This window comes from Ambystoma mexicanum, chromosome 5q, assembly GCF_040938575.1.
Source record: "Ambystoma mexicanum isolate Mex_15411 chromosome 5q, UKY_AmexF1_1, whole genome shotgun sequence".
Classification (NCBI taxonomy): Eukaryota; Metazoa; Chordata; class Amphibia; order Caudata; family Ambystomatidae; genus Ambystoma; species Ambystoma mexicanum.
In genome coordinates this window covers 1361327627-1361349333 of record NC_090933.1, presented here as the reverse complement: position 1 = coordinate 1361349333, position 21707 = coordinate 1361327627, and the positions used below count along the sequence as shown (strand labels likewise).

Below are 21707 nucleotides of genomic sequence, written 5' to 3'. Positions count from 1 at the left end.
AACGGGGCACATGGAGGACAGTAAAACGAGATAAGGGAGGAAAGGTATAGAGGAGCGGGACAATGGATGCACTTGATGACAATAGAGAGGAAATGAGCAAGAAGACGAGATTCGAGTGGGAGAAGAGATATAGAGTGTAGAGAGGGTGTCATAGAAGATCGAGAATAGAGAGAGAAAAGAGAAGACAAACAGAGGAGGTATAAACAAATCGAAGGGGGAGAAGATAAGCAGGAAGACCAAGAAGAAGAGCAGAGAAGTCATCAATTCAGGAGAAACAGGAAAGAAACAGCTTGGTGGCATGGAAATAAATAACGAGTCTGGCACGATGGATGTCAAACAGGGCGTAGCAACTTGATCGAGCAGTAGGAGAAATATGTAAAGAAAAGAAGAAAGAAGGGTCAAAGATTTCACCCAGATTGCGGGCAGAGGGAGAGAAGGGAAGGGAAGACAAGGGAAAAGAAAGTGAGGGTACAATATTGGGAGGAATCGTAGTGGGTGGAAAGAAAGGAACCCCTGTTTTTGAGGGATTGAGGTGAAGAAAGTGTGAGGACATCCAATGTTGAACTGCAGAGAGACATCTAGAAACAACAGAGTGTAAGGTGTCAGTAAAGGAGGAAAAGGAAAGGAACATTTGTGTGTAATTGGATATAGATGAAAAGAAAGAATAAAAGAATAAATAAGAGCATAGAGGGGGCTGTGTACAGTGAGAAGAGCAGGGGGCCAAGGAAAGACCCTGGAGGGACTCTGTAAAGAAGAAGATAGGCAGGAGGTTTGACCAGCCCAGGTTACCGAGTAAGAACAGTGAGAAAGATAAGCGTGAAACCATTCGAAAACCGAACCAGACAGACCAAGAGTGTAAAGGGAGAAAATTAGAAGAGAGTGTGAAAAGGGATGGTCGGAATATGCCCCCCGTCCCGGAAGACACTCCAATCGGAAGCACAAAAGACTATATGCCGCCGATCATACGAGCTCACACCAATCCCCACTGCCCCCACGATGTACAACTACCACGAGAAATACCCTCTTAGCTGACCCTTCAACCCCGGAGCAGTGCGGACACTACTCAAAGTGGATGAAGACGCACAAGTAGGAACCAGACACAGCTACATGGACAGAATAGACTAAAGGACTGAGAAGCCATGCCTCAAGTCATTAGAGACACCACATGAAGCACACATGCCATCCGCACGTTCGGGACACACACACACCCAACTACACGAAGAACACATGCGTACAGTTCTATCAGCTAGAGGACTGTGACATGCTCATACTGTCTGCACCTTCATTATTTTGCCATTTAGCTTGTTGCAGCAATGCAGAAACGCAAGAAGCAAGAAGATCATGTGTGACTGCTTGCAGATGTTTACATGAAATTAACCCTACGGAATAATAGGAGCACTCATGGGACCTCACATAACCATAACGCATTAACCTATGATACTATGGGAAGGCACATACAATAGAAGCCAGACCAGGATTTAGGAAATCTTACTAGGCCACAGCCGTCTCAGAGAACCTGGAGCTACGCTGAATGCTGTGCGAGCAGATCTTCCATGTGAGGAACAAAGCCACTGCAAAGGTAGCAATGTTGCAAATGACATTCTTTACCCTGAACCGAAGTAACACCAACTGTGGAGGAGCCCTTATTCCTCATAAAATCAGAATAATTCAGAGCTCCAGAGCTCACAAACGCGGTCTTCAAACATGTGAACTGGACGAGCTGATAATGGGCTTAGATCTGGTGGCTGGGAAGAACAGCCATCTCATGAACCAGACAATGGTTGTACAAAGTTGTGCAGTTATGTGCTAGGAAAGGAGCACTGTCATGGCAATGATGGTCAACACACGGTTATAACGCAGACACATAGTTGCACATCACAGACACATAGTTGCACACAGCACCGTGAACAGGTGCCTTGCGAGCTGGGAATCGATTTTGTCCCAGGCCCGGGGGCTTGCAGCCCAACCAATCACAATTCATTACCCTAGGGGTTGATAGTTGGGGCCAACGACCAATCTGTAGGTCTGCATACTGTAACAATTAGTAAGTAGCAGTTTTCAGGGATGGTCAAGGCCTGACGCCTGACACAGTTCTGTCCTATTCAGTAATCTCTATAGGAGCTACTATAGGGGAACTACCACTCACTAGACAACACGGAGTGGAGTTAGGTTTGAGAAGGGCCCAGAGTGTGATGAAGTTGTGACGCACTTTATCATCAAAACTGGCCTGCGAGCCAGAGATCGTTGAACTCTACCTGGGCTTCTCTCCATGTGCTAATCCCTGAAGGTTTGTTGGCTATAATAAACAGTTGAACTTACTACCTGTGTGGACTTGACTTCCTTTGGGGTTGGGAAGGAGTTAGGCCTTCCACGAGTTTGGTATCCGCGAACTCCTAGAAAACCGCTCTGTCTGACTGGGAGTTCCATCCTAACAAGTTGGTAGCAGACCTGATGGTTTGTGGCGTCAGCCCGGCCAGAAGCTGCCTCCTTAGCCGACGGACCTGAAACCTGCATGACCTCCGCGGGAATTGAGAGACAACCGGAAAAGCACTAACCGGAGAAAGGTAGTCAGGAGCCGTTTTGTGTCCCCGTAAGTGTTAGCTGGAGCTATCCTAGAATGCGGAAGGTGTATTAGCTGGTTAAGTCTCCTGGAGAGAGTTGTTTCACACATTAGGCGATGCAACGGTTGCAGTTAGTCACAAGAAATAAAAGTATGCTCTACCCTGGAGAGGTAGGTAGACAGCTGTGGGATTTTTTGTGGGGTTTTGTGAGGTTTTCTGTGGGGGATTGAAGCAAGGGGTAAATGTTCTATGTGCTCACAATTTGTCTATCCATCTGTTCGAACTTTAACTTGGTGACGTCACCCATAGGTCGTTGCATAGGATGGAGTGTTGTGACAGTGAGGAGCTAGCATTGTGCACTTGGGATTGGTAGAGAGGTGAACCAGTGATGGTGCGCGGAAGGCGCATACGCAGGATTGAGGGTATCTGCCAGAGAATGGCAGCACTGGTGAAGGAGGGACTGTACATGGAGTACACCATGTAAGGTGTTGAGCCACTGAGGCTCGTAACAAGTGAAGGTGATAACTATTGCATTGTAACTTTTCTCCATTGACAGCGGAGTAAGAAACCCTTGATTAGAGGTCAGGTAAACAATTAATGATGTGCCCAATGTATAATGGAATGGTGGGGGAAGTAATGCCAATACAACATCTGTGTAAGACCCTGCCACCATATGAGGATAAGATAGTAAAGTATAGTATACAGTGTTCGAAGAACACTGAGGGAAAAACAATGAACCCATGGCCGCGTAACGGTAGTTTCAACTAGGATGTGCTGCAATCCCTACTGACACATCTACAGAGCACATAGAAGGGGATGAAACTAGCAAATCCCATGTCCATATTCCAGCTGTGCCGCATGTTCCAAGAGGGGGCAGGAGAGCGGGTATGGATGATGAACCAACAGGAGGCAAAAGCGGAGGGATCGGACCCTTCCATGCCTACTCCAGCCCAACCTAGTGTAATATCCGATGACGCAGATGAGGAACAGGTCATATATCCATTAAGGGAACTAAGGGGAGTGGAAGGGTATTCAAATCCAATGTATACACCACCACCATACACCAAAGATTAGCAACAGTGGGGTACAGGGCAGGCCACCAGCAGCACTGAACCAGATGACAAGAGGCTGCGTTGCGCAAAAACAGAGTTTGATGGGATAGGGGCAGAGGAATGGATAGAACCAATATACATATGTACAGACATTGATGATAAAAGAAGGCCTACCCAGATCAGACAATATAGACGGACGCCGGAAGAAAGAGCAGCATACTCTCAGATGGCCCTATTAGAGAGGGGAGGGACAAGACCACAGTACGTACCCTGGAAGCACACAGACAAAGAGAATGTTAAGTGCAGATTACCCTCATTAAGTTCAGGAGCAGGGAAATGGATTTATGAAATGGAGAAACTGACAGCAGAGCACAGACTGGCAGTGGATGACGTTAAGGGGCTACTAGTGTCCATCCAGGGTGATGCAGCTGATGACATGTGGAAGAGGGCAGGATTCCCTGCGGTGACCATACAAGACACAGCTCATGACGGATCACCATTCATAAATTGCAGAGCAGCCGTATGGAAAGTGCTGCAAACACAATATCGTGACACATCACACACTGGGATTATTATGTCACGCAAGATGCATGACGACAAGGATCCTGTTAATTATATTCAAGAGATTCAAGAGCTTTGGAGCCTTGAAACTCGAGAACCGTGGTACAAAATGATAGCAATCTTTTATCACATCTTGGTGCAAGGGTTACCAGAAGCGGTACAGAAAAATGGGTGAAAATTGGTGGGGATGGAAGCAAAGGGATGCCCCAAAATACAGCTCACCATAGTGCGCCATTGCAGGCTAGGGCAAGAGAAGGTTAAACAAAAGACAGAGGAAAGGAAAGCAGACAAAGCCAAGCTCGTTCAAAAGAAATTGTCAAAAATATGCGCTGGTAGGAGCGGTAATAACAAGCCCCACCCCACAGGCACAAGCACTGACAACACAGCGTCAATACCCACCACAGATACCATACAACCCAATGAACCAAAACATACTGCCCATGGGAGGAAGATACAGGGGAAGGGGTGGGTACCAATAGAGTTATCGAGGTTGGGGAGGTTTTCAGAGGGGGCGGGGTTCGGACTCCAATCACACCAACTCCCAAGAGGGTTTCGGGGATATAACCAAGAAATGTCACAAGGACTAGTAGAATTAAGGGAGGCTTCCCATGGCAAGGGAGGGAACCACCCCAGTGCAGGACCAGCAGGCAGCTAGGACACATTTCCCAAGCATGTAGAAATATGGGATGCAACAAGGGTGGGGAGATAAAGGGCAGCAGGGCTACCAAGGAGGACAGGATGACTATTACTATGCCCAAGACACACGCCAACAAGGTCAGGTACAGAAACACAACAACAAACACAGCAACCACAGACTCAGGCACCACGCCCACAAGCACAGCCCCAAGCGCCTCAAATGCTAGCACCACAAATGACAGCTCCTCACATGACAGCACCACAAATGCAAGCACCACTGCCCCAATATTTGCAAGCAGCACAACAGTTAACATAAATACAAGACAGTAATTCCCCAGAACCCATGGACACAGTGGCAACAGTACTGGTTAGACGAGTGGGAGGGGTCACCATAGAAGGAAACAACCCTTATACGGGGAACGGATTGTCAATGTACCCACAACAGGACAGCCCACAGATGAACTTGTTGTGTCCCATTCTGTTGCTCACACCCAATACTGCAGAGGAACCTCGCATACGGGGGGCGATAGGTGACAAAACATTTTCCTTTCTTGTTGACACATTGGCGACTAGGTAATGCATTCGGGAAGGGACATATGCATTGTCAGGCGATGCCAAGAACACTCTAGGATTTTCTGGGGCTTGAGAAGTGGTTCCCTTTACTGATTCCTTATCAATAAGCAATCACAACTTATCTTTACCTTTGCTCTACTTCAAACAAGCACCTGTAAACATTTTGGGTCGCAACATAATGAGCAGACTCAACATGACCATCTCATTCACAGAGAAAGGCATAGTATGTTCTACACCAGAAATACACATGTGAACTGTAAGGCAGATTGTCCAAACATATTGTGGGAACAGACGGTGGTGCCATCAGACCCAGAGATGTTCAAGTACGGGACAGACATGGCCCTTGCATGGATGTCAGGCATAGCAGGGAAGGTATGGAGAATGGCAGGTGAATACCTGTTCAGACCAGAGACACCATTGGATGAGAAGGAGGGAACATTTGTGTCTATAGACATTGAGGGAGTTCTGGCAAGAGAGGATTGGGTTGCATGCAACTGATGGCCAAGGGAGAGCATGGAGGGCAATAATAGAAGTGGCAGAGGGGTGCAGGCTAACATAGGTAACGGATGAGAAATTGTTTTCAGAAGAAAGAGGAGAGGAGCCAGAAATGATGTTGGAAATGAGTGTGAGGTTCTGGTTACAAATTACATACAGAGAGGTTGCACAGAAAATGGCAATGGTACTAGAAGCACCGCCACCATTCTGAAAGGAGGATTTGGCCAAGTGTTATGCTCACCTGGTCTCTGCCGGGTCGTTGGAGCATGGTTGCAGCCCTCCCTGACTGAGGTCACCCTTGTCTGGCTTCTCCCTCTGTGATTATGCTATGGACTGCGACTATTGGTGGTGCTGCTCCTGATGATCGTTAATGGCGAGCTCTCCATCCTGCTGCTTCTGACAGGGGCGCTTAAATGTCGGGGTCTGAGTTCCTTCACTGGTCCCTCGCATGTGGTACCCCAGTCCAGCTGTGACTACTCCACGTCACTTCAGGTGAGTGCTGTTCTGTTTCTCTCTCTTTGTCTCTTCTCTCCTGTCAGCTTTCAGCCTGCTTTAGTAGTTTTGTATTGTTTGTTATGTTATGTTATGTTATTTTGCACTTATATAGCGCCTTATATACCATTGGTATGGTCTGAAGGCGCTGGTAGGTTGAACGCCCTTGGGAACCGAAGTTCATATCAGTAGAGAGAGTAGAGAGAGTCAAAAAGATGCGTGTGAGCACCGGGTATGTGTACAGCTCGTGCGGTATCGGTGTAATAGCTGCTTTCTAGCGGTAGGTGTGGTGGTTGAGAGGTCAGGAGTATGTGTTTGTTCTGGCAGGATTCATCCAGATCGGATGTGGCTGCGTTAGGCCTGAGGAGAACGCCTCGCTGGGGGGTGCGTAACCAGCAGTGATTACTTAGAGTGATGTGGGGTGAGCGGCAAATGTTGATATGAGAACAGCTATACCGAATGGTGTCATAGTATCTCTGTGTTCTATTTGAGTGGTGATGTAAGGAGAGAGTAAGCGTGTTGGTGAGATATGATGGGTTACATGCCCTTTCAGAGACTTCTAAATTCACAGAGAGGTTATTGGGTACACTTCTATATTCAACTTTCCACGGGAGGCTATTGGGCGTACTTCTTAATTCACAGAGAGGCTACAGGGCACACTTCTAAATTCAGCGGGGCTGTTGGGCACATTTCTAGAATCACAGAGAGGCTATTGGACATGCTATCTTTCACAATTCCATCTAAGTGTGGACATGCTAACTTTCACAATTCCATCTAAGGGTGGACATGCTAACTTTCACAATTCCATCTAAGAGTGGACATGCTAACTTTCACAGTTCTAACTAATTGTGGGCATGCTAATATTCACAATTCCATCCTTGCTTGCTCTGTAAATCATGTCTCTGTTTTGCTTTCTCCCCATATAGGCGATGATGTGGCCCCTGCTGCGGCTGCGAAGCACAGGGTGAAATCTGGAGGGAATGAAGATAGCTCTATGATGGTCCGGAAACAGGTAAATGGTTCTTAGGGATGTGCGCGAGGATTGACTGAGGCGCGACCCTAAATGGAATGTTGAATAATGTTCTAACCTTGTCTTCCATTTCTTCCACAGGAATTGGCTTTGTGAAGGAAGAGCGCGATGTGCGGTGGTATTGAGATCAGGATTGCGGAGTTCCAGAGAATGAATCTGCGGATGGTAGAATGGACACTGGTCTCCAAGCGGTACCCACCCAGGTAAGATGCTGGATCCAAGAGGTAGGTCTGTCAACTCAGGCGGCGGTGAGCGTTACGTTGCAGGCATGTGCAAATGAACGCGAAGCACTGGCCTAGATGATGGAACAGCTTTTATAGCTGAGTTCCTGAGGCCACGCCAACTAGTCCTGGCTTGTCGGCCACACCCTGCCACTCCTAGAATTCTGCACTTGCAGCCCAGCCCTGGGAGTCACGCCTAAATAGTCTGCACGCGGAACTGCTCCTGAAGTAAAGCACATGGAAAGTCTTGTACAATGAAGTGCTCTGCTGCCGTAATGAAGCATTCCCATTTATATTCTTACATGAGCCTGGTGCCAAAGGTGCCAGGACAGAGTCCAGCCAGGCCCCCTATGTTGATACGTCCCAAAGGAGTGAGAATGGGTTATGTGACCCATTGCCCCATCACCTGATGGTGTGGTGTCTGTGTCCTAGGGCAGGTGGCCATGACAGAACTCCCCCTCAAGGCCCCTCTCAAGGACGGTCCTCCTCCTGATCCTGGTTTGGTGGGGTTGTTGCGGTGGAACTGCTTGATCAGCCAGGTAGTATGGACAAGCTCACTAGGTTCCCAGGTTCAGTCTTGAGGCCCATAACCTTTCCAGTCTATAAGATAATACAACTTGGACCGAAGTATCTTAGAATTCAAGATAGTTTTGACTTCATATTCCGGCTATCCCTCTACTATCTCGGGAAGTGGTGGAGTACTGATCCACTTACCTGGTTTCATTGGTTGCAGGAGTGAGACGTGAAATACCGGGTGGATTTGCATGTAGGAGGGTAGTTCTAATTTCATGGCTACAAGATTGATTACAGCCTTGATAGCGTAGGGTCCCAAGTATATCGGGTAAAAGGCCCTTGGTCCTTTCAAAGGAATGTTTTTGGACGCTAACCAAACTTTGTCTCTGACCTGGTAGTTTGGAGCCTTTCTTCGGTGTCAATCCACAAACTGTTTCTGTCTTTCTTTATCTCTGGCCAGTTGTTCGGCTGCTTCCTTAAGAACCTGCGTTACGGTTTTTTGTAAGGTTGTTACTGCTGGCATTTCCAACGCCTCGAGAGGGTCAAAAACAGATGTCCGTGGATGTCTTCCGTGCACCATGTAGAATAGAGTTTTCCCTGTGTTGGTGTGGATGGGATTGTTGTATGCGTATCCCGCTAACCAGAGTATGTTCTTCCATGTGTCCTTGGATTGTTGCAACATACATCTTAAATATTGCTCTAGGGTCTGGTTTGTCCATTCAGCATGGCCATCGGTTTGGGGATGATGACTCCTGGATAGTGGAAAGTTGATTTTGGCGATTTTGCAACATCTTCTCCAGAATGCAGAAACAAATTGAGTTCAACAATTCAATATTAGTACTGATAGAAACCAGTGTAGTCAGACAATCTGTTCTAAAAATACAGTAGCCGGAACAGAAGCAGTTGGGAGCCCTCTCAGAAGAATGAAGAGGGCCATTTTGGAGAACTGATCCACAATTACCAGAATGGTGTTGTATCCATTGTGGGGGGAAGATCTGCAATGAAGTCCATTGACAGCATATGCCAAGGTGCCGGGGGTACCATCAAAGGATGTAGAAGCCCTGCAGGACATTGTTTTTGGGACTAGTGCTGTGTGCAGACCCCACAGGTTGCGATGAACTGGGTAATGTCCTTCCTCCAAGTTGGCCACCAGTAGCTTTTCTTTACTTTAGCCTGTATTTTAGCTATTATCGGATGTACTTGTTAGGCAGAATCATATGCAGTACCCTTTGGGAACACCACATACAATTAAGACTACAAGTGTAAGTACAATTTCACCTTTGGTACAAGCCTGTACTACACAGTAAAGTGGTGGCGATGGCTGAGCAGCCAGACTTATCTCAAGAGTAAAGTGAGCAGTATAAGAAGTTAAACAAAGGACAACACTTACTATGATTCAAGCAAACACTGATTCAAGGTTTCTGAGTAAAAGAATATACATTTATTTACCCCATCAGTTATAAAACAGTTCACTATCTTAAAGTAGTAGAACATCACAGTCTTAATACACTCATTCTGGTCAAGTTAGGCTCTAAATGAAGTGTGAGCAAAATGGCACTCCAGCAATTTAAAAGGGAGAAAAGACAAGTTTATTCAAAGTCAACAGCACCAACAAGTTATAGGCAGGGCAATCTAGAAAAGGCTACTACAACTAGGATGCAATTCAATAGGTCTGGGCCAATGTTAATGGTTCAGAGTCTTTGCAGAGGATCACACAGTTCAAAGTAGTTCGCAGTTGAGTCTTTGCCAAGAGTTCAAAACGAAGTTGGTCGGAGGAAAAGTTATTCAAAGGAGAAGAGAAGGACAAGCCTTCAGAGAGGTGAAAGATTTCAAGAACTTTCACCACGGTCGGACTGGAAGAACGACTGAATATGCACAGTACCTTAAAAGCAGAAGAATGCTGTATCTGAGGCAGTTGTTCCTGGCAGTTCCTGCAGGCTCACGGTTCCTGAAGCTTCAGTCGTGGTGACAAGAAGGAGGACAGCTGGAGGGTCCTGCACTGCCCAGGGAAGAAGCCAGCAGCAGAGCAAAACGTTGAATAAAAGGTGCGCTCCTTAAAACCCAAACAGGTTCTGTTCCTCCTGGCTATCCGGTTCACTGTAGCGATGGACAGCAAATTCGACCAGGAGAGGGAGGCAAGCTGGTTGTTCCCACCAGGCTCAAGGGAAGAAGATTCTTTGCAGATCTCCTCTGTCATCGAAGTTTCAGGCGATTCGGACCTGCAGCAAGGCTTCACCGGGATGTCCAGTAGTTGCAGCAGTTGTCTTCCTTCAGCTTCTCTTCGGTTCTCTCGATCCAGTGGCGACTCTGCCTTCCAGTCCCAGAGACTGGCTTTTTTTGCACCAAATCCCCCATTCACAGAGCCTGGTTGTCAATCACACAGCAGGATTGCTGTCCTGGCAGGACATTCACCTAGCCAATCAAACTCGAGTGCGACTTCGGTCTTCAAGTAGACCCTGTACAGTGGGCTTCAAACCCCTCCCTCACATCCTGTCCACCCAGACACTCAGGAGCCTAAGGAGGGCTTCTGTGCAGAAGCCCGCCAAAGGACGGCGAACAAAGGAAACAAACCTGGTTTGGCACGCAGAGTAAAAAACAAGAACGGCCTTTAGAAAAAGAAATGTCGAATAAACCCGACCGGAATCAAATAAAAATAAAAGGGGCCCAAGTGGTTAGAGTTTGAGGCTACCACCATAGCCTCTAATGGTACTGAAGCTATTTTCATAGCACGCGGTACAATAAAAATGGTAGATACCACTGCGACCAGCCAAATCTTAGAGAACGGGGAATATTAAAATGTTCCATGAGAATCAGACAAAAGGGGATAACTATTAACCCCTCCAATACTCTAGTGGAAGATAGGTTGTACTGGGTCTGTGAGTTTAAAAAGACTAGTAAAGTCAATGGCAACTTTACATGTTCTGGGAAACAGTAGTCAGTCCCATAAAATGGAGTTTAAAGTGGTAAGTCTAAAAAGACAACCCTGTGTCACTGCACTAAAGGTGCTGTGTGACACACAGTAAAACGATGATGCCTATTGAGTTGTTGAGACTCCATAGACCATGAGCAAAAAAATGTACAACACACAGCAAAGCACATGTACGAGTGGGAAAAAAGGCTCACACTCTTACCAAGTGAAAAAATGAAACCCTAGAAATCCAGAAAAGCTGCTGAGGGACTCAACGGGTAAGGGAAATTAGCCCTTCTGGAGAATTCTCCCTAACAGTCCTGCTCCTAATGAATCATGGTAGTTTGCTATGATTTGATTTTGCAGTTTTTTTGTCCAGGACATACAGTCTCCCTTGAAAGTATGGCTGGTTATTCACGATGGTATATCGGTCTCCTTTTGATAGCGACTTTTGCTGTGCTGATGGATTCATGAGGTATTGCAAATCAGATTTCAAGTCATCTATAGAGGTGGTTGCAGCAATCGTGCTTAGGATTCGTCCCTCAGGAATGAGGCCACGCGGTTTGGTGCAGTGAATGCCTCTTTTTCCTCGCTCATGCATGACAGTGCATCCACCTTTTCATTGCGTACTCCGGGTCTATAAGTAAAGACGAAATCATATTCCATAAAGAAGAGAGCCCAGCGGAGTTGTGGTGATGATTGCACTTTAGCAGTCTTTAGATACTGTAGATTACGATGATCCGTGATGACAGTGACTGTGTGTCTAGCTCCAAGAACATAATGGGCTCATTACGAGGTGGGCGGTAAGGGATTACCGGCACCGGTGCCGTAAGGGATTACCGGCACCGGTAAGGGCACCGGTGCCGATAATCCCTTACCGACCTACTAAGAGTTCCCCCCTTTGCGGGTCCTCCCTTAACGCCTGGTTTTTCCAGGCGTTAAGGACGGGACCCGCAAAGGGACTCTGGAGCTAGTAACGGTACCGCAATTTGCGGTACCGTTATTAGCACCTTCCCCGTTCCCATTGAGCCCTAGAGGGGCTTAATGGGAATGGGGAAGGGCCCTGGTGAATGGGGAATTACCAGTCCCGCCAACCTTGGAATGGACCGGTAATTGCTCCATTCACCAGGGCGGAGTTGGTAGGGTTTTGGAGGCAGCCATGGAGCTGGAGCTAACAGCTCCATGGCTACCTCCAACCTCGTAATCAGGCCCAATGTCTCCATGCTTTAAAAGCTGCTTTGATCGCTAGCAGTTCTCTATTAGTGATTGCGTAGTTTAATTTAGGTGCCAAAAACTTACAAGACCAAAACACTACGGGATGCAACTGTCCTGTTTCAGGGTCTCGTTGTGATAAAACTGCACACATTGCGATGTTGGAGGCATCGGTTTCAACCACGTATGGTAGGTCTGGTTGAGGGTGTCGTAAAACTGGTGCTGTGGTAAATGCTTGGTTTAGCATCTGATAGGCTTCCTCTGCCTCTGTAGACCAATGGAATTGTTTGTTTTTTCGTAGCAAGGAGGTAATTGAGTGGACGATTTGGGAAAACCTGGGAATAAATCGACAATAAAAGTTGGCGAACCCGAGCACGCTTTGTACACCTTTTGTGGATGTTGGTGAGGGCCAATTGAGGATAGAGTCTACTTGCGTGTGTCGATGAGTACACCCCGTGATGTGAGGATAAACCCAAGGAATTCTACCTCTGGCATATGAAAAATCACTTCTCCAGTTTGGCAGGGAATTTGGACTCTGGGTACGAGATCCATTTGGCAGTCATACGGCCTGTGCGGGGGTAAGATGTTCGCCTACTCCTTCTGAAAGACATCTTGGTAATCCAGGTATGTCGGTGGCAGCGAGCTGGTGAGGCCCAGTGTGTTCCCTTCTTTGATTTCGGGTTGATGGAGCCTTTCAACGGGATCTTTTTGTCGTAACAGGTATCAGCACATTCACAGGGAAAGGTCAAAACTCGTTTACACCAGTCGATCTTAGGGTTGTGGGTCTCTATGTTAGGCAGAATTATATGCAGTACCCTTTGGGAACACCACACACAATTAAGACTACAAGTGACAGTACAAATTCACCTTTGGTACAAGCCTGTACTACACAGTAAAGTGGTAGCGATGGCTGAGCAGCCAGACTTATCTCAAGAGCAAGTGAGCAGTATGAATAGTTACACAAAGGACAGCAATTATTATGATTCAAATAAACCTTATCTCAAATTGAGGTGCTACCCCATTGCATTTTAGCCCAATTGTGTTATTTCGAACTTAGATGCTACCCCATTGCATTCTAGCCCGACTGTGTCATCAGAATGGTGATGCTGCCCCATCGCATTTTAGCCTAATCTGTGTTATCTCGTGGGCTATAATGATGTTACTCTCTCATGCTAGCACAGCACTGCCAATGTGTGGTTAGTGCCCTATGTCGGGCGGCCGTTCTGCTATTCCCTGTGCACAAGGCACACGCCATTACGGTATTGAGTCTGAAACTATACTCCCCTACTTATTTGACTGAGGCTAGTACCTCTCCTTGCCCTGCGCTACTTCCTTTACCTCGCTACTGCCTAGCCCGAGAGCCCAATCCTACATCGGCCCAGGCACGAGCACCTTTCCAAAGCGTTAGACTTAACACCCTTATATCTGAACACATTTGCCATAACCACTTAGCATGTTTCCCTTGGTCATCAGCCTGATCGCCTGCCTTCTGCTCCATAGCACTGCTGGGCCCATAGCACTGCTTAGCATGTCATCACACTCACCTATCACTATGTACTCGACCATACCTAACATTAAATCTCCTAGTAGTTCACCTCTAGATATAAATGACTCACATCCAGAGCTGCCTACCAGCTTCCCCCGCCCTACTATAGACAGGAATTCAATACTCAGAGCTAGACTAGCTAAAATCTATGAGCCACTCACCCGTTCTATGCCTACTGCACAGACTAAGATCCACAACCGTCAGCCTAAACACCCTAAAACCCAACTCATCTCAGAACTCCTACCACAAACCTCTACACAGCCCCCCAAATCAGAACATTCCTGAAAGAAGACAAAACCACCCTCCCACTACAACCTCCACAACCACCGTGAGCCCCCAAATCAAGGGAGCCCTGATCAACACCAGATCGTTAGTAGCTCATGCAACAGAAATTGCAGACCTGATCCTCAAAGAAGAACTTGACCTCCTTGCCATCACGGAGACATGGCTACATCCTGCAGCAGGCCCCACGCTTATGCTTGCAGTGGCAGATAATTATTCCATCCTGAGGCAAGACCGACACAACTCCAGAGGATGGGGTGTTGCTATTATCACCAAATGTAGTCTTACCATGATATTAGTAACCACTATCAACGTCCTCTCTTGCAAACTACTCTCAGTTAAAGTCCCCCTTACTAATGCCCAAACTCTCAACATTCACGTGTTCTATCGCCCTCCAGGCCCAATAGGCACATTTGATGAGGACATTAATACCATCTTATCCAGCAACCTTAAAAATTCCACTCAAGTACTCACCCTTGGTGACTTCAATATGGGTTTCAATGACCCGGAAGACCAATTTGCCAAAACTACTTGTAATACCCTTTCTGAATTAGGATTTACCCAAAGAAGTATGGAACCCACACATGCCAAAGGTAGAATACTTGATTGGGTGGCTGACTACAATTGTCAAGCTAACATTACCGACATATCACCTCTAGCCTGGACTGACCATCATCTGATATCGTTCATGCTTTCTACTATCTGACCCCCGCCCCTGCCGGCCAGCAGGGCTCCACCCACACTCACGAGGAACAAAAAGAGCATCACTGTGGAGAGACTTATCCTAAACTTACTCTCCACACTCAACACACTCCCTGACAACATGGATCCTGAAACCTTGGTCGAAGAATACAATAAAATTATGTCCACTTCGCTGGACCTAATCGACCCCCTCAAATTCAGACCAATCAAGCCCAAAATGCATTTGAACAAATGGTATACACCATTCCTTAAAAATTTAAGGCAGCAAAAAAGAAACTGTGAGGCCACCTGGAAAAAATTCCCGTCAGCAGCTAATAAACTCAAACTTACTAAACTAGCTGCCCTTTACAAAAAAAATTCTAGCTGGCAAAACAATCTACCTTCGACTCCCGTATCGCCCGAGCCAAATCAAATATGAAGGAATTATTCTCCATCCTTAAAGAAGTAGAAACCCCTGTAGCACAACCAGATACCTGAATTAAAGATAAAAACTGGTGCTCAGAAATCCAAAATGCCTTAGCCAACAAGATCGCCACCCTACAAAACAAAATCTTCTGTAAAAAAGCCTCCTTGAATGACTCCCACCCGTCCAAACCACCCGAGAAACCCACTGTAAGGGAAACCACCCGCTTTAATTTCTCTAAAGTCACCACACTTGAAGTAGAAAAAATCATTTTGTCACTGAAACCCTCCAACTTCCAGGGAGACTTGTGCCCCGCACAGATCATTAAAGACGCTGCCTGTGACCTCTCCCCTTTCATCACTAAGTTAATCAACGCTTCCTTTTCCACCGGTTCTATCCCTATCAATTTAAAACAATCCTGGGTACTACCACTACTAAATAAAAACACACTTGACCCAGCCACGCCTACAAACTATAGACCCATAACGACCGTACCATTCCTCCTAAAAATCCTGGATAAGGTCGCCTACGTAAAAATACAGAAGTACTTGGAAGAGCATCCCCTACTAGGAGCTAGACAATCAAGCTTCCGTCCTCAACATGGGACCGAGACTGCTCTTATTGACCTTAAGACACAGGTTGATGAGCTCAGAGATAACAGCCAAGCCGCCTTACTCCTCCTCCTAGACCTCTCTGCGGCATTCGACTTCGTTGACCACTCTGTCCTATGTACCCACCTCAATACATCGGCTCTCTTCTCTGCTGAGGCCATTACTTGGATTAGATCATTCCTAAATGGCAGAACTATGAGGGTCTTCTCACCCACAGCAGCATCAGACCCCATACCCATCACCTGCGGTGTGCCACAAGGCTACTGTGTCTCCCCTACACTGTACAATATATTTACCAAACCCCTTTTCGATGATCTGGATCATCTCAGTATCACCTACACTAACTATGCAGATGATACCCAGATCCTCCTTCCGCTTTCTGGAGATTAAGGGAAGGATTTGGCCTTGGTGAATAGAGTGTACATCATCATCCAGGCATGGATGACTACACATGGACAATGCCTGAATGATGATAAAACTGAACTCATCATCCTGGGTACTACCGCCAGTTTAAAGAAACTAGGCCCTGCCTATTGATCTTTCACGATCGATGGCAACAGCATCAAGGTGGGACAAGAGGTTAAAATGCTAGGCTTTTATTTGGATTCCAACATTTCTTTGAACAGACAGGTGAACTCCCTAGCCCCTTCCACGGTCCACGATCCGTGCAGCCAAACCATTTCTGTCCGACACTAGCTCCTTGACCCTTGCTAGAGCCCTTATACTGTCCCGCCTGGACTACTGCAACGCTCTCAATCTTGGGTCCTCCAAAGCCACCACTAGCAAACCACAAACTCTTCAGAACAACGCTCTTAGAGCGGCATTGGGCACCTCTAGAAAAGATCATATCAAAGTACACAGCCAACAGAATAATTGGCTTTCTATCAATGACAAAATCCTCCAGAAGACTATGTCACTTACTCACAAGTCCCTCAATAACGCTGCTCCAATTTACTTGATCAACAGATTTCATAGACAGACCTCCCTGAGACCCACAAGAACAGACTATATAGACTGCCTTTCTGTCCCCAACTTTAAACACTCCACTATAGGGGGCAATAGCTTCCCAGTGAAAGCGGCTAAACTGTGGAACTCCCTACCGCCAACTCTCAGAATGGACTTACTTTATCAAAACTTCCGATCCAAGATTGATTTATGGCTGAAGACGTAAGCCTCAAACACATCTATTTGTTAAGTCTTTCTTATTCCTGCCAACTGTACATATTGTACCCACATGTGTTTACCTGCATATATGTATATAATCCTGTTATTAATATTATTGTGTGTATGTAATTGTACATATCGCTGTTATTGTAACTAAGCTTCACAAATTCATGTTACCTTAGGGTATTCTGGCGCATTACAAATAATAAAACAAACAAACAACCACTGACTTAAGGTTTCTGAGTAAAATAATACACATTTATTTACACATCAGTTGTAAAACATTTCACTAAAGTAAATCAGTTGAAAAATCACACTCTTAATACACCACACCACTCCCAATAGATTCTGGACAAGTTGAGCTCAAAAATGAATTGTGAGCAAAATGGGACTCCAATAATTTAAAAGGGAGGGAAAGACAAAGTTAGACTAAAATTGAGCAGCACCAACAGGTAAGTAAGCAGGGCAATCTAGAAAGAGGAACTACAGTGATAGAATCAAATCAAAAAGGCTTAGGGCCAAAGTCAATAGGACAAAAGTCTTTTGCTCAAGATCACAGAGTTCAGGGTAGTTTGCGGTTAAGTCTTTGCCAAGAGTTCTGGACGAAGTTGATCGGTAGAAAAGTTAGTTTAAAGAGTAGAGAAGGACGAGCCATCAGATCGTCAAATGGTTTCACACACCTTCACCGGCGGCTGGAGGAAACGAACAACCGGATTTGCACAGTACCTTTAAATGGAGAAGCTGTAGCTGAGGCGGACGTTCCTGGCAGGTCCTGCAGGCTCATGGTTCCTGAAGCGACTGTCGGACTGACATAAAGTAGGAAGACTGGAGGGTCCTGCACTGCCTAGGAAAGAAACCAGCAGCAGAGCAAAGCATTGAATAAAAGGTGCGCTCCTTAAAACCCAAGCAGGGTCCGACCTTCCTGGCTATCCGGTTCACTGTAGCTCTGTACAGCAACTTTGACCAGAGGAGGGAGTCCTGGCTTGCAGTTTGGGCAAACTGGTTGGTCCCACCAGCTCAGGGGAAGAAGATTCCTGGTAGATCTTCTCTGTCATTGGAGTCGGAAGATTAGGACCTGTAGCAGGGCTTCACCGGGTGGTTCAGTCGTTGTAGGGGTCCTCTTCTGTCAGATCCTCATCGGTTCTTTCGTTCCAGTGGCAACTCTGCCTTTCCAGCCCCAGAGACCGGCTTTTTATGCAGTTTTCCCCCATTCACACTGCCTGGCTGTCAATCACAAAGCAGGGTGGCTATCCTGGCGGGACAGTCACCTAGCCAATCAAACAGGAGTGCAACTTGGGTACCAAGGGAACCCATGGCAGTGGTTCTAAAACCCCTCCCTCACACCCTGCCGACCCAGACTTTCAGGAGCCTAAGGAGGACTTCTATGTAGAAGCCCGCAAAAGGACGGTGTACGTAGGAACCAAACCTGGGTTGGCACGTAGAGTAAAACACGAGAAAGACATTTTCAAAAAGAAATGACGAATAAACCAAGCCGGAACTGTATAACAAAGTATATGGTCTAGCAGGTTTAAGTCCGAGGCTCCCAAGATAGCCTAAAACAATACCAAGGTTATTTAAGATAACCGCGGGTAAGATGGACGACAGAAGACGGTATTGATGCTGAAACAATACTTTATTTCCTTTATGCACAAAAGAGTCCCTGTCAGGGAGCGTTGATTCCGGTCTACAGCCATTCCACACCTCCATCTGGCATCTCCCTGGCTCTGCCCCTCCTCAGCGGGCCTTTCTCCTGGAGCTGTGGTGGCCACGGGATCATCAGGTGAGTGAAGAGGGTATGGGGTTATTGGTAGGAGAAGGTCCAGAGGGACTTTTCTACCCCCGACGCTGGTCTGGCAATCAGCGCAAGGGGCACTGACCTCCCTGCGTGCCACCGGCCACCATCTGAGGCAGAGGGAGATCTACTTCCGGCCGCCTGCGGTGGCCGCGGCAGCTGCTGCGAGAGCGAGTACTGCCTCGCCACTGCAGAACTCGGCGCAGCTGTCAGCAGCGGCCGTGGTGAAAGTGCGCCTTGCCCTGATTTCACCGTGCACCGGCTGTCAGTATTTCCCTGCAACCCACCCCCTCACGCGGGCCACCTCCTGCATTGTTCATCCCATTCTCACATACCCCTACCACAGATCCAGGCCGATCAGGCAGGGTCGAGCACTGGGACAAGTAGTCCGCAACCAACTGGAACTCAGCTGGACGGTGTAAAGTAAGAAAGTCAAAGGGTTGCAAGGACAAAAACCAACGCAGCACCCTCTGGTTGGTGTTCTTGTGTCTAGCCAGCCACTGCAGGGGCACGTGATCAGTGTACAACGTGAATCTCCTCCCCAGCAAGTAATAACACAGGGACTCCACGGCCCACTTGATCGCCAAGCATTCTTTCTCAATCATCGAATATACGACTTCGTGAGATAAGAGTTTGCGGCTTGTGAAGCAGATTGGAAAAAGTATCCCATCGTATTCTTGAGAAAGGACCGCCCCAAGACCATTGCCAGACGCATCAGTTCATACAAAGAAGTGTCTACTGAAGTCTGGGCATTTTAGTACTGGGTATGAGACGATACATTGTTTGAGGGATTCAATGGCCCTTAGGGCCACATCGTTGGAGGATAGATCAGACGATTCACCTATCCTCAAGGTGTCTGTCAAAGGGGCCGCTATTGTTGAGAAATTGGGGATGAAGTGCCTGTTATATCCAACGAAGCCCAAGAAGGCTCTTATCTGTTTCCTTGTGGATGGCATGGGTATGTTCTGTATAGCTTCAAGCTTGGAGACCTGAGGACGTATAGTTCACCTCCCCACCAAGTGTCCCAAATATTTGGTTTCCTGGGCTCCAAACATTGTCTTCTTTGGGTTGATATGCAGGCCGGAACATCTTAAAGTTCGGACCACTTCCTTCAAATGGGCTTTGTGTTCTTCCCATGTGCTGCTGTAAACCACGATGTCGTCCAAGTATGCTGCTGCGTAGCCTCTGTGGGGTTGGAGAAGCACACCCATCAACCGTTGGAACGTGGCAGGAGCACCATGTTATCCAAAAGGTAGTACCTTAAAGTGGAACAGTCCCTGGGGTGTGGAAAAGACTGTCTTCTCTCTATCGGAAATTCTCAATGGGATCTGCCAGTATCCTTCCGTTAGGTCCAGTGTGCTGAGGTACCGGGCAGACCAAAACCCTTCTAAAAGTTCATCCATCCTAGGCATGGGGTAGGCTTCGTATTGCGGGATGGAGTTCAGCTGCCTGTAATCCATGCAAAACCACACAATCCATCCGGTTTTGGAACCAGTTTTGGACTGTGGTGTGTCCCTTAGTACCATTAGGATCAGGTGTATAACCCTGTCCTAGTCCTTCCCCTCTGGTCCTGTTACCCTTCTCAACATCTTTTAAATGGTTTTATTGGTTTGTGGGTGATAGACTGAAGTCGGAAGCTGTTTTATCCGTAGGCGATCACACATTTGGCACTTGACTGTGGACATGAAATTAGTCCCTTGATCCATGAGGACCTCCGAGGGTATTCTGACCCAGGAAAAGAATGGAATGAGTTGGTCACAAATATGCCTTGCTGACGTCCCCTTCAACGGAAAGGCTTCCGGATATCTTGTTGCATAGTCAACTATGACTAGCAGGTATTTATAATCTCTGCAAGCCGGTTCCAGTGGTCCCACTAGATCCATCCTGATGCGCTGGAATGGGACAGTGATTAAAGGCATGCACTGTAGGGGTACTTTGGCGAGTTTCTCGCCACTTGACAGCTGACAGATTACACATGCCTTGCAGAATTTGGCAACATCTCCATAAATCCCAGACCAATAAAATCTTTTTCATATGTTTTGCTGGGTTTTTAGAGAGGCAATGTGGCCTCTACAGGGATGATTGTGGGTTAACTGCAGTATGGTCATCCTATGGGTTTTTGGTAAAAGTAATTGTTCCTTCTGGGTCCCATCTTCTGCTTTATAAGCTCGGTATAGTAGGCCGTCTTGGGATATAAAGCCCGGGCCTTTATTTATGTCAGGGTTTAGTTCCAGCCCTGCTCGTTCTCTGGCTATCCTAAGAGTGGAGTCGGCCAAGGTGTGCCCCCAAATGGATTCTTCGTGATCCTCTGGGTTCCATTCTATTCCTTGGGTGGCATACATGGATCTGCACTATGCTAGGCAGTTCCCTCTTCTCTCCTCCTCTGTTTTTCTTGGTCCCTTTGTACCTGCTGCTACATGGTTTTTGGAAAAAGGGGCTTCAGACCACCAAGCTGGGTCCATGATTTTCATGGTTTGATGGAAGAGGGGTAGGTCTGTCCCTATAACAACCGGTGCTGGTAATGAGGGTAGGATGGCAGCCCGTACATTAGCAGTGTCATGGCCTATTTCTACCCTTATATCTTTCATAGGATATGTTCTTACATCCCTGTGTATACAACGAATAGTCAGATATACATCAGGTAAGTAAGGAGCATTACTTACAGTTGGCGAAATGGCGGTCTGTCTGCTCCCGCTGTCTAGTAGTGCTCTGGCGGGGATCCCATCCACACGTCTGTCCAGGGTATATGGCCCTGAGAACGGTTGTCTTGGGTCTGCTTTCATACACCCGATCTCCATGGGTTCCACCCCCCTTCTTTTTGGGCAATATCTGGCGATATGGCCCCAAGTGCCGCAATCATAGCATTGAGGCTGGCAGAACCCGGGTGCGGCTCCAGGGGTTTTTCCTTCCGTACTGGTTCTTCTATCTTCTTCAGGCGAGGGGGCGTTCCTTG

The 21707-nt window shown here is 47.1% G+C and overlaps 1 protein-coding gene across 1 annotated transcript in view; it reads left to right on the top strand.

Annotated features, from left to right (window-relative positions):
* Nucleotides 1-21707, top strand: part of LOC138498427 (fish-egg lectin-like) — a 118149-nt gene that overhangs the window by 14605 nt on the left and 81837 nt on the right. The gene's annotated exons all lie outside the window — the stretch shown is intronic.